The sequence below is a fragment of the Podarcis gaigeae genome (genome assembly GCF_964106915.1).
Source record: "Podarcis gaigeae genome assembly, chromosome: 8".
Lineage (NCBI taxonomy): Eukaryota > Metazoa > Chordata > Lepidosauria > Squamata > Lacertidae > Podarcis > Podarcis gaigeae.
The window spans coordinates 81198597-81215581 of record NC_139684.1 but is presented as its reverse complement, the minus strand read 5'-3'; the positions used below and the strand labels follow the sequence as shown (position 1 = coordinate 81215581).

At 48.6% G+C, this 16985-nt stretch overlaps 1 protein-coding gene across 2 annotated transcripts in view; it reads right to left on the bottom strand.

Moving 5' to 3' along the window:
* NECTIN2 (nectin cell adhesion molecule 2) overlaps positions 1-16985 on the bottom strand; it is a 95424-nt gene that overhangs the window by 18328 nt on the left and 60111 nt on the right. The gene's annotated exons all lie outside the window — the stretch shown is intronic.

Here is a 16985-nt window from a genome sequence, read left to right as displayed (position 1 = left end):
AATTTGTCCAGGCATCCTTTAAAGCTACCCAAGTTGGTGGTCATCACTGCTTCCGGTGGCAGAGAGTTCCACAGTTTTCACTATGCGCCGCATGAAGGAGGACTTCCTTTTATCCGTCTGGTATCTTCCACTGAACATCCATGAGTTTTATCATAATGAGAGAGGGAGAAAAACTTTCTCCCAATGCCTGGCATACTTTAATAGCCTTCTCTCATGCCACCTAACAACAACAACAACAATTTTTATTATTTATACCCTACCCTTCTTACTTGCCTTTTCTCTAAACCAAAAACTCCCTTTCCTCATACAGAAGTTGCTCTACAGCAGTTTCCCAAACTTGGGTCTCCAGCTGTACTACAGTTCCCATCATCCATGGCCACTGGTCCTGATAGCTAGGGATGATGGGAGTTGTAGTCCAAAAACAGCTGGAGAGTTTGGGAAACACTGCTCTATGATATTCAGAGGCAAAGTGAATAAGTGGTACCTCAGGTTACAAATACCTCAGGTTACAAACACTTTGGGTTACAGACTCCGCTAACCCGGAAGTAGTACCTCAGGTTAAGAACTTTACCTCAGGGTGAGAACAGAAATCGCGCACCGGCGGCAGTGGGAGGCCCCACTAGCTAAAGTGGTACCTCAGGTTAAGAACGGTTTCAGGTTAAGAACGGACCTCTGGAACGAATTAAGTTCATAACCAGAGGTACCACTGTACTTAAAACTGGTAATTTTTCAGCTACTCTGGGGAATCTTTGGTGTGGTGGAAGGGTTGCAGAACGAGATAAAGACCTCCAGATCTTCCTAGCGATTCAAGTAGCTGTCTCTGTTTGTGGACAATAGCTGGGCACAGATGCCAACCATTTTCACCACCCTGGGAGTGAGCCGTGAGGCTCAGGGATTTTATACATCTCCTATTGCATTGCAGGACGAAGTTTTGCGCGGCCAGTTCTTTCCAGGACAGATCCTTGGTAAGCTGCGGTTCAGACAGTCTTGCATCGGAGCCGAAAGCAGCCGAGAAGGCCCTAGTTTTACCAGCCAAGCAGGTACCGCTGGGGAGGATCATCCCCCTTATCAGATATTGATATATACAAACAGAGGAAACAGATGCTGAAATTGTTCCAAAGGCACAGTCAGAGGGACCTGTCTGGGGAGCTTGCTCATTATGCGATGATGCAGGGCAGAGGCAAGAGAAAGGATGAGTGAGTCAGGGCTGAGCTGTGATTTTGAAATGGTCACCCAGGAGGGGGCAGGGAGGGTAGCCTGCATGAGAGTGAAACTTAGCCATTCAAGGAAGGAGAGTGGTTTTGAGAGAAGAGATGTGGGAGGGAGAAAGCAGGCGATTTTTCTTTCTAGCTGAGCACGGGAGGTTTCAAATTCCAGAGGGATGACGGCACATCTGAGCCACTCAGTTCCCGCTCGTGCCCCCACCACCACGCCGCCCACAAAGACCCGGGCATCAGCCCACACCTCACAAAAGACTGCTGGAAGAGTCACCCTCCCGTTCTCGCTCTCTCCCTGCCCCCACTTTCTCCCAGGCTCTCAAGAGCTGGGAACAAAAGTTTTATCTTATCTCTGTTCCACACGCCTCCATGCAAAGTCCAGTTTCGCTCTCAGCCGCCCCTGCTCACTGCAGAGAAAGCCTAGTCTCATGTGCCCATCCCGACTGAAGGCCACTGTTTAGCCTCAGTGACTGGTGCCCTAGGGCAGCCACGTCCAACAGGTAGATCGTGATCTACTGGTAGATCACTGGACGTCTGTGGTAGATCACTAATAGGTAAAGGCAAAGGGACCCCTGACCATTAGGTCCAGTCGTGATCAACTCTGGGGCTGCGACGCTCATCTCGTTTTATTGGCCGAGGGAGCCGGCGTACAGCTTCTGGGTCATGTGGCCAGCATGACTAAGCCGCTTCTGGCAAACCAGAGCAGCGCACGCAAGCGCCGTTTACCTTCCCGCTGGAGCGGTACCTATTTATCTACTTGCACTCTGACATGCTTTCGAACTGCTAGGTTGGCAGGAGCAGGGACCGAGCAACGGGAGCTCACCCCGTCGCGGGGATTCGAACTGCCGACCTTATGATCTGCAAGCCCTAGGCTGTGTGGTTTAACCCACAGCGCCACCCACACCTGCTTGATAGATCACTAGCTCCTCCCAAAAAGCTCAACAACTTCGACCTGAAGCCCCCCCAAACCGGGGCTTTCCTCCTCCCTAAAACAAGCTCAACAACTTTGACCCGAACCCCCCAAAAGGGGGTAGATCACTGCCAGTTTTTAACTCTGTGAGTAGATAGCAGTCTCTTGGGAGTTGGCCATCCCTGCCTTAGGGGAAGCCCAGAGAGACCTGGCACCAGGAATCGCAGGCGCGAGTCCGTTCCACCACGGTTAATCAAATTGCAGGGTGAATAAGCACCACTACATGCCAGTTTTCTTTTGGTTTGCCCGCCCCCGCCCCCCAAGTAGGATCCCTGTGTCGTTGGCAGCTGCACAAGTGGAAATTCAACAGGGAAGGTTTTTGCAGCCCCACAGGTGTAGCACTGCAGAAGAGTGCCCCCACACCATAGATTTCCAGCGGTTGAGGGGCATTGCATTGCTCTTAGTGGTGGCCTTTTCAGAAGAAAAGCACAGGGGCCACGGGGAAGGGATGTGGCAGAGGTCTCCCAGTGCGGATGGTGTCAAGAAAGGAGGAGAAGGTAGAGCAGTGGTTCTCAAAGGGTGCAGCATACCACACTGTGGTGGGCCGGAGAGGATGGCAAGTGTGGCGGGGAGATTCAAGGACAATCAAGGGAATGGTTCTGCGAGTGATTCCTGTTCTTACGCAGCTGCTTTGTTTTATACTTTCTGCACGCCCCATGGTCATATTATGAAGTAGTTGTGCTCTATGTTACAATTCAAGCACCGGAATCATGGCATTGTAGAGTTAGAAGGGGCCACAAGGAACCGGAATCTTTCAACCAACGCGGGTCTCGAACCCACAACCCTGGGATTAAATGCCTCGTGCTCAACCAGCTGAGCTATCCAGCTTGTGGGGAGGGGAAATAAACTTGGCTAGATGCCACAAAGTAAGTGGTAACGCCTGCGATAGGAATTTTGAGGTCTTAGATATATGTTAAATGTTCATAAGTGTACCAACCAAGCACGTACATAGATCAGCACAGGAAGACCGGCCTGGAACCATTTTGATTCCCAAACTGTCCCAAACTGAGCAAATGTTTTATCTGCAAGGTCAAAGGAAAATGGAAAAGCCTCCCCATTGTCTTTTCCTTCACAAATCCTGTCTTAAAGGTAAAGGTAAAGGTACCCCTGCCCGTACGGGCCAGTCTTGCCAGACTCTGGGGTTGGTGCGCCCATCTCACTTAAGAGGCCAGGGGCCAGCGCTGTCCGGAGACACTTCCGGGTCACGTGGCCAGCGTGACAAAGCTGCATCTGGCGAGCCAGAGCCGCACACGGAAACGCCGTTTACCTTCCCGCTGGTAAGCGGTCCCTATTTATCTACTTGCACCCGGAGGTGCTTTCGAACTGCTAGGTTGGCAGGCGCTGGGACCGAGCAGCGGGAGCGCACCCCGCCGCAGGGATTCAAACCACCGACTTTCGATCGGCAAGTCCTAGGTGCTGAGGCTTTAACCCACAGCGTCACCTGCGTCCCAATCCTGTCTTAAGGGCACATTTAAGATATGAATAGGGTGTGAGCCTGTGACCTGGCCCAGGAACTAAATATTTATCATTACAAAAGACTGGCCAGGCTCCCCAGGCAATCCAATCAAGTAACCTGCCAGACAGGAGATAAACAACTACAGGAGAAAAACAACATTCAAATTTCTGTTTAGACCGCCTTTTCTGTGATGTAGGTGTGATGTATCTGAGGGGTGGTCTTGATCTACAGGGTGGCAATTTCAAAAGTCTTTATAAGGCCTTGCATGCCATTTTTCTGGGTCCCTCCTCTCTCCTGCGGGTGAGGGGAGCACCCTGTTGCAACAGATCAATAAAGATCAAGCTTACTAGCTGCTTTGCTTCTTAATATTCTCTGGTTGGCCTCTGTTATTCTCTCCTACCAATAGGGAGCCTATGTAAGGTCTCTATATGGGCTCTTGGATACCCCATAAGGGAAAAGGGCAAATTTTTGTTTATAACATGCCTTAACCATATGCGTGTTGTACAGGTCACTTGTACCTCTTCCATCAAGGGGAGAGCTAACCTTCACACTTTTCTTTTTGTTTTCCAATGCATTCCTTACCAATAAAATTTGGGGGGGAGTGGAGTGAGCAAATTTTCATTCCGAAAGTGTGGCCCAGAGGAAAAAAGTTTAAGAACCCCTGAGCTAGAGCCTAAGACGAGCGGCACAGGATCAGGCCAACGGCCCATCTGGTGCAGAATCCTGTTCTCCCAGTGGCCAGCCAGATATCTGTGGGAAACACACAAGAGGACCTGGGCGTAAAAGCAACTCTCCACTGCTGTGGTTTCCAGAAACTGGTATTCAGGAGCAAACTGAGACCAACCACCACAGAGGCAGAGCGCAGCAATAGTGGTTAGCAGCCACTGACAGCCTTAACCCTCCTGAATTTGTCCAAGACCCTTTTAAAGGCCTCAGAGTTGACCATCACTGCCACCTGGGGAAGCAAACTCCACCGCTGCTCTATGTAAACAGCCCCGCTGGCCTGCCTCTGTTTTCCCAGCTCTCCTTATTACGTTTTGCAAGCTCGTTTCCACTGGTGTAAACCAAAAAGAAGAAAAGATAAAGAGAAGGGGGAAAGGCAAGAACCCAACCCCAACAGAGGATCTACCAGCTGGGCTGAGCTGTTGTTTGGGTCACCGGCCGCGCCCTTTCTGGGTACACTTTGCTCTTTAAATAAAATCCCTCTCAGCTGCATTTCCTTAACAGGAAGGGCTCCCTGAGTATCAACCCCACCCTTGGGAATCTCTTCGCTGGTGTTTACAAGAAACTAGACAAAAGAGGAGACTTAGCCGCACTTTCAGTCTCAGAGGAGCGAGTTCATCTTACTTCCCCAGAGTCGGTGCCCGCATCCCTAGCAGGTTGGCTGAAGGGCGCCGGAGTAGCATAATAGCTCAAGGGGAACCTGAATTTTGAGAGCCGGGAAGGCGAGGTTTAAAAGCCTTTTCCTGGCCTCAGGAAAGGCACTTTTGAAAGCCTCCGGCTGCTCATTTGCAATATGGTAATACATACCGCCCTGCCCCACAAGCTACTGTAAGGAGGACTGAGACAATATATATGCATACCGTTTCTCTCATTATCATGATTATCCCTGCATTCCTCCTCCTCCTTGACTGAAGTCCTGTGCCTGTAATAGCTGTGCCACAAGCCAGGAGCGGGGCAGAGGTAAGAATAATAGAATCAGAGAATTGTGGAGTTGGAAGGGACCCCGAGGGTCATCTAGTCCAACCCCCTGCAATGCAGGAATATGCAGCTGCCCCGTACGGGGATCGAACCTGGAACCTTGGCATTATCAGCATCATGCCCTAAGCAACGGAGCTATCCTGTGTTTTCTCCATCAGATGCCTGCAGGAAACCTGGAAACAGGACCCAGGCACAAGAGGGCTCTTCTCTCCTCCTGTTTCCAGCCTCTGGTACAGTGGTAAGGTAAAGGTAAAGGTACCCCTGCCCGTACGGGCCAGTCTTGCCAGACTCTGGGGTTGTGCGCCCATCTCACTGAAGAGGCCAGGGGCCAGCGCTGTCTGGAGACACTTCCGGGTCACGTGGCCAGCGTGACATCGCTGCTCTGGCAAGCCAGAGCCGCACACGGAAACGCCGTTTACCTTCCCGCTGGTAAGCGGTCCCTATTTATCTACTTGCACCCGGAGGTGCTTTCGAACTGCTAGGTTGGCAGGCGCTGGGACCGAGCAGCGGGAGCGCACCCCGCCGCAGGGATTCGAACTGCCGACCTTTCGATCGGCAAGTCCTAGGCACTGAGGCTTTAACCCACAGCGCCACCTGCGTCCCTACCTGGTACAGTGGTACCTCGGGTTAAGTACTTAATTCATTCCGGAGGTCCGTTCTTAACCTGAAGCACCACTTTAGCTAATGGGGCCTCCTGCAGCCGCCACGCCACCAGAGCCCAATTTCTGTTCTTATCCTGAAGCAAAGTTCTTAACCTGAAGCACTATTTCTGGGTTAGCAGAGTGTGTAACCTGAAGCGTATGTAACCCGAGGTACCACTGTACTCAGAAATATATCTATGCAGAGCAGGAGACGGCACTGATATCACACATAGGAGGATTTATCGATGGAACAAGCTGTAAAGGATCTTGATCTGAAGCCAAGGCATCCATGGAAATTTTTCCGCGAAATATGTCACCTGCGGCCTTCTGGATGTTGCCGCAGATAAGGTTTCCATCACCCTAAACCTTCAGCCATGTTGGCTGTGGGTGATGGGAGCAGACAGCCAACAACATCTCAAGGGTCAGCTACCCCGGTGTGGAATAGGAGGGTATGCTGACTGGCCAGAAAAATAGTAACTGCCTAGGCCACAGCAGTATTCAGAAAACGGGCGGTGCTTTTTATAACAAGGAGATAAAGCATTGGCACTGCTTATGGCTTCATGCGGGGACGCGGGTAGCGCTGTGGGTTAAACCACAGAGCCTAGGACTTGCTGATCGGAAGGTCGGCGGTTCGAATCCCCGCGACGGGGTGAGCTCCCGTTGCTCGGTCCCTGCTCCTGCCAACCTAGCAGTTCGAAAGCACATCAAAGTGCAAGTAGATAAATAGGTACCGCTCCGGCAGGAAGGTAAACGGCATTTCTGTGCACTGCTCTGGTTCGCCAGAAGTGGCTTAGTCATGCTGGCCACATGACCCGGAAGCTGTACGCCGGCTCCCTCGGCCAGTAAAGCAAGATGAGCGCCGCAACCCCAGAGTCGGCCACGACTGGACCTAATGGTCAAGGGTCCCTTTACCTTTACCTTATGGCCTCATGCACAGTTGCCATCAAAGGCACAGCAGCAGCGGCTGCTGCTGCGAAAGTTGGCAATGCTAGGTCTTCATCTTCCCTCCTCTGCTGGCGACTTTTCTCAGTATAGTGGTACCTCGGGTTAAGTACTTAATTCGTTCTGGAGGTCTGTTCTTAACCTGAAACTGTTCTTGACCTGAGGTACCACTTTAGCTAATGGGGCCTCCTGCTGCTTCTGCGCCGCCACTGCTCGATTTCTGTTCTCATCCTGAAGCAAAGTTCTTAACCCAAGGGACTATTTCTGGGTTAGCAGAGTCTATAACCTGAAATGTCTGTAACCTAAAGTGTCTGTAACCTGAGGTACCACTGTACTGTTCCCAGCCAGGAGGGAACAAAGGTTGGGAACAGAAACTCTGCCAACACTGGGAGACCCCAACCCAAAGGAACCTAACCTATCCTCCAGCTGAGTTTTATTGCAATGGGAGAAGAAGCAATTATGTCGCTGATCATCTCTGACTGCTAGCTCTGCTGGCTGGGTGTTGATGGGAGCCCAGCAGCACCCAGAGAGCCACTGGATTTCCAACCCCTGTTTTAGAGACTGTGGAAAAAGGCTACCACCAACTATAACACCATTATTATTATTATTATTATTTAAGCACTAGTCCCAGAACCTATTTTAGATTCCGATGCACGGCCCCCTCAGGCCTGACTTGTGCAGCAATAAAACCGATAGCACATTTGCAAAGCTAAGCAGGGTCTGGTTTCAAATTGGATGGGGGACTGTGTGTTCCTGCATTGCAGGGGACTGGCACTCATGACCCCTTCCAACTTTACAATTCTATGATAGGCCTAACCACGTTTTTTAAAAATCTTAACTCCGCACTCGCAGCCTGCTTCATGGGAGTGTCTCTGAGCATGTGCAGAGAGCCTTTTTACCAAGTAACCACCTGCTAGGTTCTGGGCTTCTAGGTATCTCTCATTCTTACAGATGAAATACTGGTTCCAGTACGTTTCATTTCGTAACCAAAGCCCGGCCACCATCTCCTCTTGTGTCAACTGAACCCTTTGTTTGTACATTCTTCTCAGGTGAAGGAAGTAAAACTTTAACTTCAAGCTGTCCTTTCTGCCACTTGCACAAATGTTCTGTCACTTATCTCTCCATGCCAGAAAACATCCAAGGCAGCTGAATGTTGTAATATTCAGAAGAGACAACGTATTTTTTTCACACTGTGCATAGTTGGGCTGTGGAACTCACTCCCACAAGAGGTAGCACTGCCTGATAACATGGGTGTTTTTTTTTTAAAAAAAGGGTTTGTCAAATCTGTGGGGGCTAAAGGCTCTCAATAGCTACCACCAAAGTTTAGTGTCACCGACTGGAATCAATGGCAGGGGAGCTGGCCCTGTTTGCTTCTTTTAACATGCAGGTGAAATCTGCACCCAGCTGTGGGGTATTCAGTCCCAAAACAGACAAGCAGCCCAGACATACAACGGGTCAGTTTCAGTTCCCTGTGTGGAATTTTTCCTACAATATCTGATAAGTTGCCAGGTTCTGTGACCGCACAAGGTTAATTATACCCTGCTATCTTGAGCCGTCTATTAATATCCCAAAACACAGCTATAAGGAAAACTGCCTGATTTCTCGTAAGAGGGCTGAGCATTAACAGCGAATCGGAGCTGTACAAAGTTAGGCACGCCCTCAAATTCCAATGGGTCTACTCAGAACATTGGATACAATGCCCTGCGCCTCTGCATGTTTTTAAACTTCCCATAGATGGTAGATCTAGGTAGTTGAGATTCCTGCATTGCAGGGGGTCCCTTCCAACTCTATGATTCTATAATAGATCTATTTGGATCTACTGTACTGACATCAGGCAGCCGCCATCACTGTACTCTTTTTGACACCTGTTTAAAACATGCATTATTTGCTTAGGTAAGCTCATCCAAACATGTAGAAGTTACGTGTGTGTTATTTCTTTTTCAGATGCTGTTGATTTTAGTCATCTTTTGAAAAGTTGCAACTACCTGTTTTAAATCAACCATTTCAATGTTTTATTTCATATTTTTGTAAACCACTTTGCTGTTTCCTTTCCTCTTTTTTCCCTTGGAAAGAAAATATTAAACTGGTTTTGTGAATAGGCTTAGAGGTTTTCCTAGAAACAATTTGCGTATACATTTTGTTAAATAAATAAAAATAAGTAGTTCCCGGGAAGCAGGGTTGGGCAGAGACAAAACAGAGCATTTCATTAATTTTGATTCAGGTAATATCAGGACAGAGGTTTTACTGGCATATACTTTTCCAGGTACGTATATTAGTACAAATTAAGCAACTTTAAGTGACACTCCCACCTGCATTTTAGGAACTGTAATCTAGCAAATGTGCGGCAAATTCTTCATTGAAGGCAGAGGCTGTGGAACCTGAGGTCCACTCACTATTTTGTTTTGGATTATTTTTTATATTGGTTTTTATACTTTCGAGGCAAAAAATCCCCACAAAGCGGCTTACAATATAGCTAAAGCTAGTCTGATTACAAATTTAAACACAGCTAAAATTTGATTTTTAACAAAACAAACCCAAACAATCCCACGAGCCTCTTTCAGCTCAATGATTAAGGGTTTGGGTAAACAAACGGATATGTTAGACAAGTTTAGGAGAGGTAGAATCCTGATTTACAACTGGGCTCCAACTCCCACCAGCCCCAGCCAGTGTGACCAATGGCCAACGCTGATGGGAATTGGAGTCACTGTCTAGATCAGGCACAGGGGGACCACTGGCCATCCAGATGTTCTCAAACTACAAGTGGCCAATTGGCCAAAGATGCTGTTCAGCAACATCTGGAGGGCCAAAGGATCCCCCCACATGGTTTGGACTCTAAAGGACCATGGGCAACTCATAGTACTGTACGGTGACTGTTTTATCTGCAGCTGCCGATTTGCATAGATCAGCCTTCGCCAAGCTGGTGCCCTCCGTACCATTTGGACTACAACTCCAATGGGAGTGCTGGTCCAAAGAAAGTATAGAGATACGTGCCCTAAGCTGGAGGCTTTCAGAACGTGGTCGAAGGAAACTCCAGCATCCTATGGAAGTTTATCAACAGTTTACCCGCGATCCTAAAAAAGCGTCCCTGGATCTTCCTTTGAAATGCAGATCTGGAGGAGAGCAATGGGTATAATCTAGAGCAGTGGTTTCCAATTAGTGGTCCACGGACCTCAGAAGGTCCACGTAACTCACCCAGGGGGTCCGTGGCTCCATTCACATAACAAAAACTACCATAGATATATAAAAATCTTCAAAAGTAGGGGACCCATGGCTTGGCTTTTGAAAAACAGAGGGTCTGCGGTACTTAGCTAATTGGAAACCAATGACCTCTAGAGCATTTCTCAAGTTCAACATGGAGTGATGGTTAGGTCTCATAGGACCAGCTATCACCCTCGATATCAACTCAGCCATAGACATCTGAAGGGAGCCCTGTACCAGGAAGTTTTTAATGTGTGATGTGTTTTTGTATATTTTGTTGGAAGCTGCTCAGAGTGGCTGGGGCAACCCAGTCAGATGGGCCCAAAAAATAAATTATTAGTACAGTGGTACCTCAGGTTAAGAACTTAATTCGTTCTGGAGGTCCGTTCTTAACCTGAAACTGTTCTTAACCTGAAGCACCACTTTAGCTAATGGGGTCGCCCGCTGCCGTCACGCCGCCGGAGCACGATTTCTGTTCTCATCTTGAAGCAAAGTTCTTAACCTGAGGTACTATTTCTGGGTTAGCGGAGTCTGTAACCTGAAGCGTCTGTAGCCCAAGGTACCACTGTACTGTATCCCCAAAATCCTTCTCATCATCTAGAGCAGTGCTTCCTAAATTTGGGTCTCCAGCTGTTTTCAGACTACAATTCCCATCATCCCTGACCACTGGTGCTGCTAGCCAGGGATGATGGGAGTTGTAGTCCAGAAACAGCTGGAGACCCAAGTTTGGGAAATCCTGATCTAGAGGTTCCTCACCAGCAGGGCAAGGAAATCTGAAAGCCAGCGCCTGACACGGCTTAAACCTCTCAAATTCATAAACAGGGCCTTGCTGACAGCACACACCCCTTCCGACACTCAAATTACACTATTCCTTTCATTTTTTAAAGGTCTTTGGGGGTTTCGTGTGCCCAGCGGGGGCCACACCCCAAAGCAGCCAGGGATCAGGAGCCGTCTCCAAGTGGCCTTCCTTTGACCTTTCTCCACAGAGTCCGACACTTGAGCACTTTTTATTGCCTAAGCAAAAACAGCTGCCGCCTCCTTCTTTCCCAGGCTGCAGCCCGGGTGGCAAAGAACCGGGAGAATCCGTCACGGGCTTCGGCGGCAGGCCCTGTCGGCGTGGAAGGACTTAGCCCGATATTCACGCTAGGCTTTAAGTGGATCAGGCCCCACGGCGATCCGAAAGTGGGTTGGGGTAACAAGTGGGCGAGAGATGAAAGCTGAAACTTAGAGCAGGGCCTTGCCAGCGGGCAAGAGATTAAAACATAATCTGGATGAGACTTCGGCCACACTTTTGGCAGCTACCTCAGCGCTGCTACCGACACTTGGGAAACATGAATACGTTCTGTTTGCTAATATTCAAGCTGCATTTCGCAGCTTGCTTTGAAACAGCTGTTTGAGGGTGGTTCGGAACAAGTGCAAATTAATAATATTATTACTGCATGCGGAGTAACTGCTAGGAACCCCCTTTCCCACGCAATGTGGGCTAACCAAAAAGATTACACGGCAGAGAACCTATATTACTTCAGACAATGTGGCCACCGTTTAGGGGTAATGGGAGTTTTGGAATACACCAACCTCTGGAGGGCCGGAGGTTGCCCACCCCTAAACTAGCACCTCCCATTCGAACCCCAAGATTTCATTTCTATCGCACATTAAGCATTTCCCCGAGCCTTTATGGTGGCTCCAGCAATGTGTTACAGACAAGGCCAAGAAGACAGTTTGCACCTTTGCAAAAGCCTGTGAACGTGTGGCAAAACTCATCTGTTTGAAACCAAGGGCTCACTGCTCACGCTCATAACCACCGTGCAAGCCGCTTGCAGATGAAGCGCTGGGCTTGCAGGTGAGCGAAAATGAGGCCGATGGCAGGTGTCCAACAGCCATGCTCCGCTGAAGGGTGAAATAAAGATTTATAGGAAAGTGACAGGGAAGCGAAATTTCAGAAACCTTCCCCAGCCTCTCCTTTTTCTAAGTGTCAGGGCTCTCCCTGGGTGTGTCAATCATACACATCCTGGTGTTACGAGATTGGCAGAACCACACCAGGGGTGGGGAATCCTAGGCAACTGAGTCAAATGCGGCCTTCTAGTCTCTTATGTGGCCCTCAAGATTCTCCCCAGGAAACATCCCTCCCTGGCTGTGATTCACACCCCCCTTGAGTGTTTCTGCTTGGCAAACAGATTTTTTAAAAACTAAATCACTGACATCCCTCACAAATACAGTGGTACCTCGGGTTAAGTACTTAATTTGTTCCAGAGGTCCATACTTAACCTGAAACTGTTCTTAACCTGAAGCACCACTTTAGCTAATGGGGCCTCCTGCTGCCGCCGCGCCGCCAGAGCACGATTTCTGTTCTCATCCTGAAGCAAAGTTCTTAACCTGAAGCACTATTTCTGGGTTAGCAGAGTCTGTAACCTGAAGCGTATGTAACCTGAAGCGTATGTAACCTGAGGTACCACTGTATCAGACTGAGAACGAAGTATGCTATGTGAGCATTTAGGCAAAGTAAGAAAGTTTGCACCTATCGGGATGCATACATTAAAAGCCCAGTGCTTTGATTTTTTTTTTAAATGCAGAGCGGCGAACAGCCCTGCTGCTTTTGAATAAGGTATCCAGAGAAAGATCAGAGTGACAAGTTCAAGGAGGTGGCTTGGAGGGAAATAAAGATGCCAGAATCCTAGGAAGTCCAAGTAGTTGGGCTGTCAAACCTACGAGAAGTTCAGGGGCCCAACTTGCAAAAAGCCACAATTTCCCACTGTGCTATATGTGAGAGACCCTCCCATTGGTTCTGGATAGACAAAAGTACTTCAGTCAGAACACATAATATGAGATTTGCTGCCAGAACGTGGAACCTTCTACCTCAGTTGGCCCTCCAGATGTTTCTTGAGTTCAACTGCCATCAGCCCCAGACAGCAGGACCCAGTTGTCAGGGATGATGGGAATTGTAGTCCAGCAATATCTAAGTCATAGGTTAGACCAGTGTTTCCAGCAGATTTTGGACTACAATTCCCATCATCCCCAACCAGTGGTCTTGCTAGCTAGGGATGATGGGAGTTGTAGTCCAAAAAAAAAAACAACAGCTGGAGACCCAAGTCTGGGAAACACTCGAGGTATACCAACCTTTGCAAACCTGGTTCCTTCCAGCCTTGGTTGGACTTCAAGTCCCATCAGCCCCCTGCCCAGCACCTACTGGCTGGGGGTTGATGGGAGTTGTAGTCCAACAACCAGGTTCATAAAGGCTAGGTTCGACAATGGCCTGGTTTGCATGACACCCTAAGCCAAACTGAGGCTTATCGAGACTGTGCAGTTCCAGGAGAGGAGCTTCCAACTACTTTATGCTTTTATTTAAGCCAAGGTTCGGCGTGCCATGTCGTGCAAACCAGGCCCGAAATCAGGAAAGACAGGCCTGTCAACACACCACTAGGCCTGCCAGATAAACAGGACCTCTGTGGTTCAGAGGCAGAGGACAAGAAGAGGGGTGTTGGTTGCTTTCATGCCTTGCTTGTGAGCTCTGCCTGGGCGCTAAGGCTGGGTGGGGCTTTAAATCCAATTCGGCAAGGCTCTTCCTTTGGAGCTTAAGACCTCCCTTGCCAAGAGGATTAACCTGGGGTGGAGTTGGGGATGTCATGCACCCCTCAGCCCTGCTTGCATCATAGGCGCTGTGAATGTGCACATGGAGAAGGAAGCAGGGTTAAGCACTCACTCCACAAGGCCATGCCTCGTTTCCGTGCTGTTCTTCCACGCTCTATGTAGACAACCACAGGGACGCGGGTGGCGCTGTGGGTTAAACCACAGAGCCTAGGATTTGCCGATCAGAAGGTCAGCGGATCGAATCCCCGCGACGGGGTGAGCTCCCGTTGCTCGGTCCCTGCTCCTGCCAACCTAGCAGTTCGAAAGCACGTCAAAGTGCAAGTAGATAAATAGATACCGCTCTGGCGGGAAGGTAAAGGGCGTTTCCGTGCGCTGCTCTGGTTCGCCAGAAGCGGCTTAGTCATGCTGGCCACATGACCCGGAAGCTGTACGCCGGCTCCCTCGGCCAATAAAGCGAGATGAGCGCCACAACCCCAGAGTCGGTCATGACTGGACCTAATGGGCAGGGGGGTCCCTTTACCTTTTTAGACAACCACAACAAAATGTTGCAGCAGGGAGCACTCCTGTTAAGGATTTTTGGCTGGTCGGCCATGCCTATTTTCAGGATATTTTAACACCTTCCTAATCTAACACCCTTAATGAGCTGTCGTTTCAGTGTGTTTCCCTCCCCACATCCATAACATTTTTGTACTTCTGCAAACCTTGGGATTACCGGAGCCGGCCGCTACTTCTCTCTTTTGCAAAGACCCTGATGCTGTTATTTAAAGGATCCACACTTGGGAGAATGAGTTTCCTCTTAGTAGAGATGTTGCTTGATGCTGCACCTGCGGAACACCCTCCCACCAGATGTCAAAGAGAAAAACAACTACCAGACTTTTAGAAGACATCTGAAGGCAGCCCTCTTTAGGGAAGCTTTTAATGTTTAATAGGTTATTGTATTTTAATATTCTGTTGGAAGCCACCGAGAGTGGCTGGGAAAACCCAGCCAGATGGGCGGGGTATAAATAATAAAGTATTAAATTATTTATTTATTAAATTTATTAATTATTTTATTATTATTATTATTATTATTATTATTATTATTATTATTATTACAAAAAGAAACCATGCAACCAGTCAAGGAGAAGATTTACTCCTACTTTCATCTGGCTTCCAACTCATTTTCTCCCTGAAATAAGAGTCAAAGCTGTGTTGGGTCTTTATTGGCATTTTAGCTTCCACTGAAATATTTAACCTGAGAAAAACACACGTATTCCCCCCCCCCCCTTTAAAAAAAAAGGAATAAATTATTTCAGCGGCAGTGCTTGTATCAAAATGGTCCTTAAACTGAACTCTCCGTGAAGGGGGGGGGGAACCCCCAAGCTGCTTACAAAGATAAAATTTTAGCTCACTTCCCTACAGAACTGGAGAAAAGCATTACATCAATAGGTTGTGTGTGTATTTTTTTTATTCATTGGCACAGCCTCCTGTTCTTCTATTAGCAGCCACAGATGTTTAGCTGGTGAGGCTTTTTTCCTGGCATGAGGATAAAGTGACCGAGAAAAATTCACAGCTCATATTTCAATGCATCAGGCTGCTGTGGGAAAAACATTGGCAGGGTCTTTTTTCGATTTTTTTTTTTTTAAACATAGAAATCCTGCCCCAGAAGTGAATGCTACCATCGCTGTGGCCTGTATTCAAAGCAGTCTTTTCACTGCCTGCACCTGCAGTCACAGATGCCTGTATACAGTGCAAGGCACTGTAAACTGCCCTCTGTTTCTCCAAAACAGCACCTGGGCCATACCTGCTGTTCCTGCTTTGAAGGAAACCCGATCTCCCTCCTGGGGCAGACAGGTGGTCATGGAGACGTGCAAAAAAAAGGCGACAGATCAGACCGGTTCTAAACAGCAGGCGCCTGCTGCCAAGGAACACTCTCGCCCCATCCAAAACAATGGGGAGGTATTTTGGAGGCTGGTTTTAACAGTGCAATAAGAGCAAGGAGGTGCAAAACCCATACACATTAACCAAACCAAACTATTTTTTTTATTTATCGCACCGTAACGTACCTTTCCTAGCTGAAGGAGCATAAAGGTAAAGTGCTCCCTGCTGCAACATTTTGTTGCGGTTGTCTAAAAAGGTAAAGTCGTGGCTGACTCGGGGGTTACAGCGCTCATCTCGCTTTATTGGCCGAGGGAGCCGGCGTACAACTTCCGTGCCATGTGGCCAGCATGACTAAGCCACTTCTGGCGAACCAGAGCAGCGCATGGAAACAGCGCTTACCTTCCTGCCAGCGCTTACCTTCCGCTTACCTATTTATCTACTTGCACTTTGACGTGCTTTCGAACTGCTAGGTTGGCAGGAGCAGGGACCGAGCAACAGGAGCTCACCCTGTAGCGAGGATTCGAACCGCGAACCTCCTGATCGGCAAGCTCTAGGCTTTGTGGTTTAACCCACAGAGCCAGCTGTTTACAAAACAGCAACAAGCAGAGCTACTGATGCACTTCTCTTTTCTCCTCAGAGCCGTGAGGCCTAGGCAGTGAGATTTTTTGACCCAATTCAGAGAGGAAGAGGGGGAAAGTGTTGATTAATGGGCCACCAATTCCGGCAACTTTGCCAACCATATTGACATTCAACGTTATTAAGGAGTATTATTATTGATAATAACAACAGGCAGGCTGACACACACACCGCCAGGACCTATTCCAGTCATACTGTGCCATCCCTTAGGGCCAACAGACAGCATTCTGCCCTGTGATAAAGAAGAGGGGCTGGCAGACAGGGTTTTTTGGGTGGGAGAACTCAGAAACTGGAAACCATCTTGGTGAAATGGCAATATATAAATCCAGTAAATAGGAAAACATATATATTCATCTGCAGGAACCATTTAGAGCAGGGACACCCCTCCCTCCAACCTAGACTACAACTCCTATCATTCCTGACCAAAGGCCATGCTCACTAGGGATGATGGGAGTTGGAGTCCGACAGCATCCAGAGAGGCTAGGGACCTGGACCACTATTTATGGCTGTATTTGGGAAGTTGCTCACAATACGACAAGCAATTAGTGCCTCCCACTCTGCTCTTCCTTTGAAAATACAGTGGTACCTCGGGTTAAGTACTTAATTCGTTCCAGAGGTCGGTTCTTAACCTGAAACTGTTCTTAACCTGAAGCACCACTTTACCCTAATGGGGCCTCTCGCTGCCGCTGCACCGCCAGAGCTCGATTTCTGTTCTCATCCTGAAGCAAAGTTCTTAACCTGAAGCACTATTTCTGGGTTAGCGAAGTGTGTAACCTGAA